The sequence below is a fragment of the Schistocerca serialis genome, chromosome 2 (genome assembly GCF_023864345.2).
Source record: "Schistocerca serialis cubense isolate TAMUIC-IGC-003099 chromosome 2, iqSchSeri2.2, whole genome shotgun sequence".
Classification (NCBI taxonomy): domain Eukaryota; kingdom Metazoa; phylum Arthropoda; class Insecta; order Orthoptera; family Acrididae; genus Schistocerca; species Schistocerca serialis.
The window spans coordinates 879080179-879092637 of NC_064639.1; positions in this window are offsets into that span (position 1 = coordinate 879080179).

Genomic DNA, 12459 nt, shown 5'->3' on the forward strand with positions numbered 1-12459 from the left:
TCTTCTTCCTAGGCCTTAAGCCGTAAACTTGTTTTGGCATGTTGTGTGGCTTCCAGCTGAGTTTATTCTCTCTTAAACTAATATTTCAAAATTTTGTCTTGCCCTTACTTCATAAGATTGGTATTCTTTAGTATGTGGCCTTCAACCGTGTTTTAATCTCTCTTAAACTAAAAATTTAAAATCTTGGTCTTGCCTTAAATCATAACATTGTTGTTCTTTAGTATGAGACCTTCAGCCGAGTTTTCATGAAATGTTTTAAGCTAAGGACCCAGCCTGTTAAATTGAAAGCCTTCCTTTCTAGGCTTTAAGCCGTTAAATTGTTTGGTTCATGTGCGGCCTTCAGCCCGGTTTCAGCCTATTTAGAATTAACATTGAAAATCTTTGTTTTGACCTTAAACCGTAACACTGTTCTTGCCTAATGTGTGGCCTTCGGACTATTTATATAGATGTAAAAAACATGTTTTTTGAAAGAAGTGAAACTTACAGAAGAACTCCTGTACCTGAATTCCTTGCTTAGGCCTTGGACCCTGGATTTTCGAAGAGCTCCTGTACCTCAATTCCTTGCTTAGGTCTTGGACCCTGGATTTCCGTATGTGGCTTTCAGCCAATTTAAATCATATCAATGGAGCTCTTTCGTTAAAACCTTGAGAGTTTTAATTCTTGCTTATGTTATTGTGTGTTTGAACTAATAAAATTTATATGTTGAGTGTAACTGACAGCAACTTATTTTGGCCCCTTTCCACGAATGTAACCTCACCCACTCTGTTCTGCTATTCAAGGGATTTCAACGACTGCAGTAGGCACGAAACCAACGGGATTCGACAGTCGGCCGCTGGTCGTCTCCACAAACGACGCTACTGAGGTGAACGGCGGCTCGAAGTGCACAATGCGTCACAGACGATGGCTGGTGGGAGCAGTATTATGCTACGAGAGACATTCTCCTAGCTTGCATGGGAGTTGTGGTAGTAATAGGAGATACGCTGACAGCTGTGAATCACCTGCATCCCTTCATGTTTGATGTCTCCCCCACAGCGATGTCATCTTTCAGCAGTACAATTGTCCGTGTCTCAGAGCCAGAACCGTGCTACAGTGGTTTGAGAACCTTTATAGTGAACTCATGTTGATATTTCGGCGACCAGATTCGCCTGCTGTAAATCCAACGGAACCCACCTGAGTCGCCATCGGGCGCCATCACCGCTTAGGCAAATCAGCGGCCTGTTATTTAGGTGAATTACATGACCTGTGCGCAGACATCTAATGCCACACGCTTCCACCAAACTTCCAACAAACCGTTAGAACCGTGATACGCAGAATCAGTGATGTATTTCGTTCCCAAGACGGACAAACGAGGTATTTAGCAGATGGTCACAATGTTTTGGCTCGTCAATGTATAAAGATGACTGTGGACAATTTGAATTTAGCAGTCGTCTGACTGAAAAGGCAGGGTGTTTCTTAAGTATTATCACCAATTTAAGGATTTGTTATTCCACAATGTTTTGGCTCGTCAATGTATAAAGATGACTGTGGACAATTTGAATTTAGCAGTCGTCTGACTGAAAAGGCAGGGTGTTTCTTAAGTATTATCACCAATTTAAGGATTTGTTATTCCATAATTAGATTACTTTTCTCTATGTGCCATATTTGGTGAGACAGCTAGGTGTTTGAGAAGACGTCGGCAAACTGGCGTAGTCTTATTCAGTTTTAAGTAAAGTGCTATCTGTAATTCATTCAGAGTACTAATGGTAACCCAAGATATTAATTTAAACGATGAGGATTTAATCTGAACAATACGAAATGCCAAACTGACCAGCTGGTGTAAAAATCAAGATTTTTGATTTCTTGAGCGTAATCAACTTTGAAATCTGAGGCATTTACGTACAACGAATAAAACCGATATTCACAGTTAGTTATATGTTAAAAGCGTTATTATCATAAATACTGCAGCAACGTATGGTTTCGTTGATCTGGCAGGAAACTTACTTGAAGGGAAGTAGATTTCTTTGTGCGTATTGATTTAAATAAGGTACTGCCTCGTACGAAAGTCTCCAGTTAATGAGGAAAGAATACATGTGTTCTGGAGGCAAAAATGTCCCGCGTTGCGATCTCCGGGAGTGAATTTCTCTGGAGAATGTCGTCATCAGGAGAAACAAATCTTGCATTCTACGGACTTGGATCATTAAATGTTACATCCCTTAACTGGACAGGTAGGTGAGGAAACATAAAAATGGAGTGGATAGGTTATAGTGGACATTAGCGAAGTTCGGTGGAAGGAAGAACAAGACTTTCGGTCTGGTATTTTGAATACAAAATGAAATAGGGGTAATGCCGGAATAGGTCTAATAATGGATAAGAAATTAGGAATTCGGGTAAGTTACTACGATGAACATAGCGAACGCATTATTATAGCCAAGAAAAACACGAAACCAACACTCACGACGGCAGTGAAGGTTCATTTGTCAACTATCTTTGCGATGATGATGAGATTTAAGATACTTATCATGGCATAAAATAAATAATTGCGATAGTGAAGTGACATGAAAATTAAACAGTGGTGGGAGATAGGGATTCGGTAGCAGGAAAATGAAGAAAGGAAAAATGGTAGATGTATATGGGCTGGGGGGGGGGGGGGGGGGGGAGGAATGAAAGACCACGGCGCCTGGTAGAATTTTTCACAAAGCACTGCCACCATTTGGTTTTAGAATCGTGTAGGGATGTTGTACCTGTGGGCTACATCTGGAGGCAGTGTAAAGTCTCATACTGGTTACATAATGGGAAGATATAAGTTTGGGAACCAGATTTTAAACTCTGTTTCCACTTGCCGACGTGGACTCTGACCACAAATTATTCGTATTATTCGTTATGAACTGTAGATCACAACTTGTAACACAACAACTCTGTAGACTACGAAACTTTTTCCTTGCAGTTTTACTTGTTGATGTACGAGGATTGCCCAGAAAGTAAGTCACCGCGTTTTCTTCTTCAATAATTCTTTACTGAACATAATAAGTATTACACATACGAAAGAATGGTGTTTTATCTACACACCCTCTTTTTCCACGTTATCTCCTATGGTCTCCATCCAGGGCGAAACAAGGGCGTGTATGTCCTGTGGGTAGCGATCCTTGTACTGATGGCGGAGCCAGAGATTCCTCATCGTCCTCAAAATGTCTTCTACAAACGGCGTCCTTTAATGGTCCAAACAAGTGGAAGCTCGCTGCAACATGTCAGGTGTGACAGCCGTGGATTGTCTCCCCGACCGCTGAAAATCGTGGAGCTCCTCACCCTCTGTGCCCAGCGACTAACTGTACTGTCGACAGCAGGTGCTCCGTAGACTTTGCGCAAATGTTTGTGAATAATTCCTGCAGTTTCTTTCTCTGCAGTCAGAAATTCAATGACGGCACGTCGCTTGTAACGAACATCACATACAGACGTCATTTTTAAACTGTCCTGTAGCTACGCTATATGTCGGAAGTGACGGAAACTTGGCGTGCTCACTTGGGAGACATCAAGTAATACATACGCAACGTTTCGCATTAGTAGCATTATTTTCGGCTGAGAAAAACAAAATTCTGCGCATTACTTGCTCGGCAACCATAGTATTTTTTCTATGAATCATACTTTGTGAATAAGTGTACTAATGTTTCTATGAAGAGACTGAATGTTTTCTCAGTGTGAAGTTAAATAAAAGTTTGTTGTAAGCTCGTTGTAAGTAGACACACAGGCTTAGTCAGGGTGAAGTGATATTGTGAAAAAGTATAGTGAACTAGCAGTTGGATTATCGCTGGGCACGCAAGCGCGGCAGCAGTTGAGTACAGTGCAGACGAGAACGTAGGAGTGTGTCCAGAGAGAGGGAGAGACAGTCGAGTCGAGCCGCTCTGCGCTTTTTTTTTTTTTTTTTGAGAAATGGTCGTAAAGCAGTGAAAAGTGTCTAATAGCTAGACGTACATTTGGGGTGGGCGGTCAGAGTATAGAACATTAAATAAGCACAGTATAACTGCCGCACGAGGATGGAAAAAGACAAAATATTCAAGTAGGATCAATTCTATCCACTATTTATAATTCGAGAGAGATCTAGTCATTGAGAAACTATTACAGTGTTTTTATTTAAGAAATAAGTTATTAAAATTACTTAGTTTCAAGGGTTTATGAGAGGCTCCGATTCTTGTCTTCATGACATGCCCGATCCGCTGGCATCCGATGATCAGGTCTGTTACCCAATCTCACTTACTGGGGCGCAGGGTAGTGTATTTTTTCCCATTGACCTGTCATGATTTTTAGTTTTTTGTTGAGGTTTTGGCAGTGAAATGCCAAAGGATCTCACGTAATTTCGACTGGAGTTTTGAGTCAATCACAGCGGAGATTGTAACACCATAGTTAAGATCCTAAATATTTTTTCTGATTAATTATGCTTTATATAAAGTATGTTTTCCTCGGCACGTAATCTTTGAGAAGCTGTAAGGATGTAGAAAGATATGCACTATTTTTTCTCTTCACCGTTAGAACACTTTGCATCATTTAGAGGAGGATGACTTTAATTATATGTATTTTTTTGTTGATTTACTAATATCTGTAAATGAAAGGATTTTGTAAAAGGTATGAATATACAACTATTTATATGCTGATTGACATTTAGGACTTTTGAATTGTATAAATGAAAACTTGGTATACTTCTCCTCTGAATCGAAAGTGAGTTAGCGCTCGAAAAATGTGGTTGGTGCAAGGGAAAAAGTGGAACAATACTCAGCAACCGTACGGTCGGCAGCTAGTAATTGGAAGGTGCATTGTGCAGATGCCGAGTGAGGCTTTCAGTCCTTGGAGACGTTATAGAAAAGCCTCGGGTGGATGAATAGCTCTAATACATTGCTCTGTTCCTAGAAATTACCATAAAAGATGATGATCGTCGCCAAGAAGAAAATAACAGAGCATATTATTACTTCCAACGGCAAGTCCACCTATCGTCATGTACTCGCCACCAACATTGCGCAATCACTTAAGAAGAGAGGAGAAGTCTAACTTTTGTAAAGTGTTGGATCAGCACATTTAGTATGTACAAATATAAGGTAAATTATGGTAAATTCTTGTACCTACCTTGAATTGTTTTCTATCATAACACATCTAGGATCCTCTCCTTTTGACCAATGATTTCCGAGTGCCCTGAGTTTGAGAACTGATAATCAGAAACAAGTGTTTGATTACTTTTGCTTGAAACTGAGTGCGAAAAGTTGCCGAAAATTACTGCGGATTTTGTTGAAGTTGTGTTGCTTTTATGAAAGCCTCAGTTTAAAGTATTGTGGTTTTAAATACTACTTGCTTAAATTCTGGCTATAAAAGTAAATGACTGTGCTGATGACGAACAGTTAACAAGTCGTTGAGGTTACTTAAAGTAAATGTTCTAAAAGGTAGATTTGAAATACAATACCTGGTAAAAATATTTGCAGCGTTAACTGTTGAAAAAGCATATAAGTTGAGTCAAATTCATGAAAGAGTGTAACCAAAATTTACTGATTTTAATTTGCTTCAGAAAAGTGTGTCCAGTTTGCTTTATAATAGCAGTCAAGATTATTGGCACCCATTGTAAGTTGTTCAAAATGCATAAAGTTACTTTATTAATGAATATACTAACCGCTTTTGAAGTTTACGTTGAGTTTTGTGCACTTTGTGTGATAAAAAGTGTAATATCAAATTGGGAGTCCCCCCCCCCCCCTTACTGTTTATATTACTGAAGGTAAAGCTGCTATGAGAGCCCTTATTCACAAAAACAGTTACAACATTGCTTACTAAGGAATGTGTGAATCTTAATGCAAGTGAATTTTAATCAAGTTTGTGCTGTGTGAAAAGTATATGATGAAGTAAGACTAGGCCCTTGTCCATTTCTAGTTTAGCAATGAATCGCAACTGCTGTGACGATGAAATAACTTATCCCTGGTAAAGTATTTACTGTTCATGAGCGCTAAAGTGTCAGTTGTGTTTCTGAGAACTTGCATGTCCTATTGAAACTAGTTATATCCACTATACTACTTGTCTGCTTGTAAAAGGGTTCGTTGCAGTTCTGTGAGAAACAAGTAAAGGATGTGTCTTTTTCCATCAGAACTATTTACTGTTTATTTAACAGAAATGTTTCACATTTCAATGCCTAATTAGGCTGGCGACCGTATTCTATATCATTTGAGTAAACGTGATTAGCTAAAAAATTTTCTAAATTGGATCTGTCACTTTCTGTGTCCTTCAGTAACATTGATATTAAGTTCGATAAGCCAAAACCATTAGGTATTACTCGGTCACTTTTCTTAAATCATCACGGAGGGTAACATTAACTGCATCTAAATAACAAAATTGGTTATAAATATTATATTAGTATACTAAACGGTGCAGTGATAGTGTTATAAGCTGACCAGAGTAATGGTAGCTGCCACAAAGACGTGTCTGAATTTTAGAAGACCTCCAGAAACTGCACACCTCCACAGAAGACATGACAACAGGGAAAATACAAACAAAAAATCAGAAAACAGAAATTTCACCAAACACCCAAAGAGAAGAAAACAGGGAAAAAAGCGGACAAAGGTGCCGAAGAAGAAACATGGTAAATATATGAGAGGTTCTTGGGAAGAAGAAAGGAAGCGACAGAAAATACTGCCATGAAAATAACTTCTGTTTTAGCGCTCTTTTTAACGGGGAACTGACATTAATAATAATAATAATAACTTCAATACTTTGCGAAACAGTAATTAACTCAAGTGCATCAGTCTGTAAACAGTAATTTGAAAGACAGTACTTAACAAAGTAAAACTCAGTGAAAGATGTTTCTTGTTGTATTTTCCATGGACAAATAAGTTTCCATTTTTACTCAACTACAATCAGATAGAACTGTCTTCAGCCAATAATAATAGTAACTACACAAAGTGAGTAGCAATAATTATCAATTTGCAGTAATAAACGTTGAAGGTACAAGAAAGCAATGAGGTCGCAAGCTTTGCCGTTTTTCTACAAGCTAAATTTTGACTTAGCAAATTACGTAATTGTAACTCAGAGGAGAGTTATTATTGAATGATGCTATAACATTGCCATAACTTTACAACTAAATGACAACGTTTAGTAATGAATAAACATAAATAACTTTCTGAGTAAAATTAAAGACTGTTAGCATTACAATGAGTGACCTCACATACTTTTAGATTTACTCGTTTATTATTGATGAGATTTTGTTGTTCTTCGATTATTACTACATAACTGCTACTACATAACTGCTACATAACTGAAACGTAATTGTTCACTGTGAAATATCCATTTTTATCACGCTAGAGTAAAATTTACCAGTTTTGCGCTGTTTTAGCCTTGCGACAAAAGTAAGCATTCCTAGGTAAGTTTTTCTCCACTCACAGACAGTGATTATACTGACGGTAATTTTGCTCGTTTAAGAGCTGGCGACAGTTAACTTCCTTTCATTCATTAACTAAACTCATAATTATTTCCAAATTTAACGAAATACTTTGGCTCCATCCAGACAAATTTTATATTCCTTTAACATTAACCGAGTTTTTAATTTTTGTCTTCATTGCTGCAAGTACAGAGCACTGGCGATTTGGTTATAACTGCACCTACATTTCATGGATTTCCTTTTTTCTTCGGAGAAGATGCCTTTCCCACTCAACGGTTAACTTTAGGTACAGGGTCTGTTTAAGTCCTAATTACCCCGAAGTGTAGTGGGTGGCTATAAAGTGAATGAACTGTAAAAATGTGGAAAATTAGGGAGAAGTTACCTAGATTAGTTGAAAGAAGTAAAGGCTGTCGAGAGTGGCAGAGGGAGCGTTAGGAAATGATAGGCTACAACAGAGAAAGCACCTTAGAAGTCGAATATGTAACTTTGAGAGACGAAATAGTTAAGGTGCGGAGGATGAAATAGAAAGATAGTGCAAAATAACTAAGCACAAATGACTAGGGAACGAACGTAAGGCTGTAGAAAAGTAAACAACTATAGGAATGATTGATACTGCCTATAGGAAAATTAAAGAGGCCTTTGTAGAAAAGAGAAGTAGCTGCATCAATATAAAGAGCTCAGATGAAAAACCAGTACTAAGCAAAGGAGGGAAAGGTGGAAGGTGGATGGACAATATAGAAAGGCTGTACAGAGGAAATGTAGTTGAAGGTAATTTAGAAAGGAAAGGGGACGTAGATGAAGATCGGATAGAAGATGTGATGTTGTAAGAAGAAATTGACAGAGGGCTAAAAGATGTTAAGTCGAAACAAGGCGACATTCCGTCAGAACTTCCACTATCCTTAGTGGAGCTAGCCACGACAAAGGCGTATTCCAACCAGCTCATTAAAGCTGTGTTTCGAACAACGAGAACGTGTGGAAGATTAAAGAAGGGGAGACAGTGCAAAGATGAAGAGGTGGTGATTAGACGTGAGATTGATTTGGTAATTACTGGAAAGATACATAAACTTCAAAATATTGATGTACATGAAAAGAAGAAATTAGACTATATTATCATATTATGTAGAAGGATTGTTACAGAAACCTGACCAATTAGGATTTTGTGGCTCCCTACTCCACTCCACTCATACAGACGTCGCGTTATTATGAGAATGGATAATATGTCAGAGGATGGGGCGACAGAGCCAACCATATCAACTTACAACAAACAGATCGATTTACCTTGTGTTACGTTCGCGACAAATAAATACCGTAACCTCCAGAAAACCGGTAGACTCAAAAAACTCGGAGACATGTAAATATCTGAGTCTTCATTATATTTACAATTGAAATGAACACTGGAGCTAGTCTGCAGCAAATTCTGACCTCTCGAAACTAAAGTTCCTTGAGAAATTAGAGAATAGAAGTGGCCATTCACGTCCCAGAGTCAGTCACCTATAATACTGAGTCACGCACATTACTGCAGGCAGGTGGGCCTTCTTCAAGATCTCCACATGGAGTGCAGAACCGCTTCCTTGACCTCTTCACCCGAAGAGTCCCAGTCTCCACTTCACTCCCATAGTGTTCCACTGGTATCTGCTTTTCCATTGGGTGAAAGCCATCCCCTCCAAAAATACATTGTTCTTATGAACTACAGACATGATCTTGACCATTTCCCAGACTAAAGTAATATATTACAGGAAATTCAAATAAAGAAATAGCTCAAACATTTGGTTGCACTCAGATCAGTTACACTAATAGTAGTAATTTTTGGTTCATAAGTGTGCTCACATTAAACGACAACGAATTGTCGTTAAATATTATTTCAACAATTACTTATGACTTCTTCTCAGAAGCATCTTTTGGTTACCCGTTCAACTGTAGTATTAACTAACACAGTTTGAATCAGCACAGGTTTTTCTGTGGCATTTGAAGTCAACATTTAAATAAAGTTACTGGCAAAAGTAGTAAACTGTTCATTAAACAAATATACAAGTATGAGAAAATATGAAGTTTTTATGCTGTGTTCATTTGTCATGTAATTGTGGCTGATACGATGTTCTGACAAACATTTGCATAATGAAACAGATATAAAAAAAGCCGTAAATCAATAAATGAAATAGATACAGATACTTATCTTTCAGGGATAAGAGCTATAGAGCCAAGCTGTCATCTGAGGTAACGTTTGTTGAAATCGCAAGACGCGTTTTAAAGTTATTAATTCAAAGGTTCACTGTGTAAATGCTTATTCACTGCAAAAAATTAACTTCTGTAGTTTTAAAGACATTGAAACATCGCTGTCACTGGATGCGCCTCATTTTTATCAGATTGAAAATGTATTAAAATCTGCATTAATATTTGATGTGATTTATTGACGAATCTCAAAGAGCTGTAACTTAGCCGTCTTTCAGATTGTCTCAAAGTCCGCCATGTCCTGGATCATTGTCTCCTCCACAAAGGCCAGGCAAGCGACAGCCGTGAAAACTCTGTGTCCCAATTTGCGGTAACGCTACTAGTCCTTACACTTGGACTTAACTCGTACCGGTCACATAGCCGGAACTGCCGCGACGCTCCCTGAGAACAGGGCCCGCTGGCGATCAGCTACACAACAGACTCATCTCTTACCAACACCGGGCGGACGATTAGATTGCCTAAATACGTGCAACGTTAGTCGTGAACGCGCTCTGTCGTCTGATTTCCTTCCATCCGTGTGTACTTCGACAGAGTTGTACTTTCTTCCCCCTTTGTTTTTAGTTATTATTGAAAATTCTGGTGTTTGTGACCATCTTCTGCCTTCTAGGGCGATCTGGATAGTCGGTGTACGTCATTTTGATTTGGATATGACTCAAATTTTCGCTAATTCTCGAAACATTAATAGTTACGGTGTGAGGTCTGCTAAAACACATAGCGTTTGACTGGACGTTGTCCTGAAAGCTTTCAATGTCCTTAAATTGATTAATCAGTGGGTTTCATTAATTGCGATGCTGTTGCAGTATTGTCGCTGTACTCCTTCTATCCATACAGGTGAGGAATACTGCGTTATAGGTAATATGGACCATTTGTTAACTGTTCTTAGTGGTTCATAGCACTGTAGTTTGGTGAATATGACTGTTAAATGGAAACTGACTAATGGTTATGGCCGGCCGAAGTGGCCGCGCGTTTCTGGCGCTGCAGTCTGGAACCGCGAGACCTCTACGGTCGCAGGTTCGAATCATGCCTCGGGCATGGATGTGTGTGATGTCCTTAGGTTAGTTAGGTTTAACTAGTTCTAAGTTCTAGGGGACTAATGACCTCAGCAGTTGAGTCCCATAGTGCTCAGAGCCATTTGAACCATTTAATGGTTATGACTCCCAGATACTTTAGATGATGCATGAGTTGAAGTTGTTTGCTCTTAAGGTAAATGGTAGTTTTTTACGATTCACATCGCCATTTCCTTGTGATGAGCATAGCTTTTGATTTCTGTTCGTTGAATCAGTGTTTGTTGTTATCGGCACAAGTCGCAATTTGTTGCATGATTGTGTTGCAGACGCTATCGGTTGCAAGAGCGCTATTCCCTGCAGTAAGAAGAATTGCATTCAGAGCGAAAGCAAGTATGACAGAGTGCCTTGGGAAAGGCAAACTAAGTAACGAATTATACAATGTCATCCACAGATGTGGACCACAACAAGACCAATGTGGCTGTCCTCTGGTTGCTGCCCTCTCTTTTCGAAGGTTCTTGACAATTAACGTTGAAAGTCTGTGGCAAAGTAGCTGCGTGTCAACTTGTACATGTTCCCAGGACATTTAAATTTTCGCAGATTTTTAAAATTCAGTTCCACCATGCGTCAAGAGCTACTTGCACATCACGACTTACCACGAATACACGCGTTGTGTGAGACTGCTAATGAAAATTATCTTCCTGCCATTAATGCTTCATTCACGCCTGATTGCAGTATAAAACAGTTCTGATTGTTATGTAGAAGATCTAGCTGAAATGCGTTACACGATTCATTTAATGTTTCCCCGTATCTTCGCATCAGTGTATAAATTACGACGCCGCACTTGGTGAATTCTATGCTACGTTCTGTCTCAGTCGTAGCCATCGTTATTATTTTAGTTATCTTCCAGAGTTGTGGAAAGCAGCCGGTCTGAAGGCAACCATTGCAGACTGTCATAACAAAGTGCAGAGGTCCCTTCTTTTTTGTATCTGGTATGCGGATAGCTTTTCCTCTTATTCCGACACGATATCCATGAAAGAGACCGGATGTAGATTGTTTCGGTTTGGTCGGGACTGCACATCTACATGCCGCAACGCCGATATTGGTCAGTGTGCTGCTCCAATATTTGATGGAACGCTGGATCACGACGTGACGTCACGAGAGCCGTTGCAGTTAGCACAAAGGGTAGCCGGTATTTTACACGTTTGCATAGGTGCAATGTAAAGCACAAAACGTTAGTTTGTTCGGAAGGGGTAGATGACAAGTGTTTTCCAACTTTAGAACGGTCAGCGATGACAGAACCGAGGCGCACGCCCTGAAATATTTCTCAAACGATTTTGCGGTAATTATTCGTTGAAAAAATTCATTTTTGCTTTATTTATAGCTTCATATGTCATGTTTATGACAATATGCTCATCATTTCATTAATGGTCATAGTTACTTTGATATTTACATGGAAGTAAGACACTGCAGGAAAAGTGCTCGATGAAAAGTAGAAGTTGCTTTGATTTTGCGTCTGATGCATATTGCGTAATAAGTTGTTGCAATGAGATTTAGCTAATATATTGAATTTTTCTTTAGAAGTGGCTGGAGGTCTCTATCTGTCGCCAATCTCAAGAAAATTAATCTGATGTAGTGCACACATCTGCGATCGCGTCGCGCCAGCGAATGAGGCCAGAGTGAAATATCCACATTTCTCATGTTTCATGAAAGGTTTGAGATATCTAAATGTGATTTTGGCAAATGATGGCACGCAAGGAGGAGAGTATTTTACAATGTGATTATTATGTAAAACTTCATTATATACCGTGTTATTCCAATAGCTACAAACTTTTTCGAAACTCTCTGGCA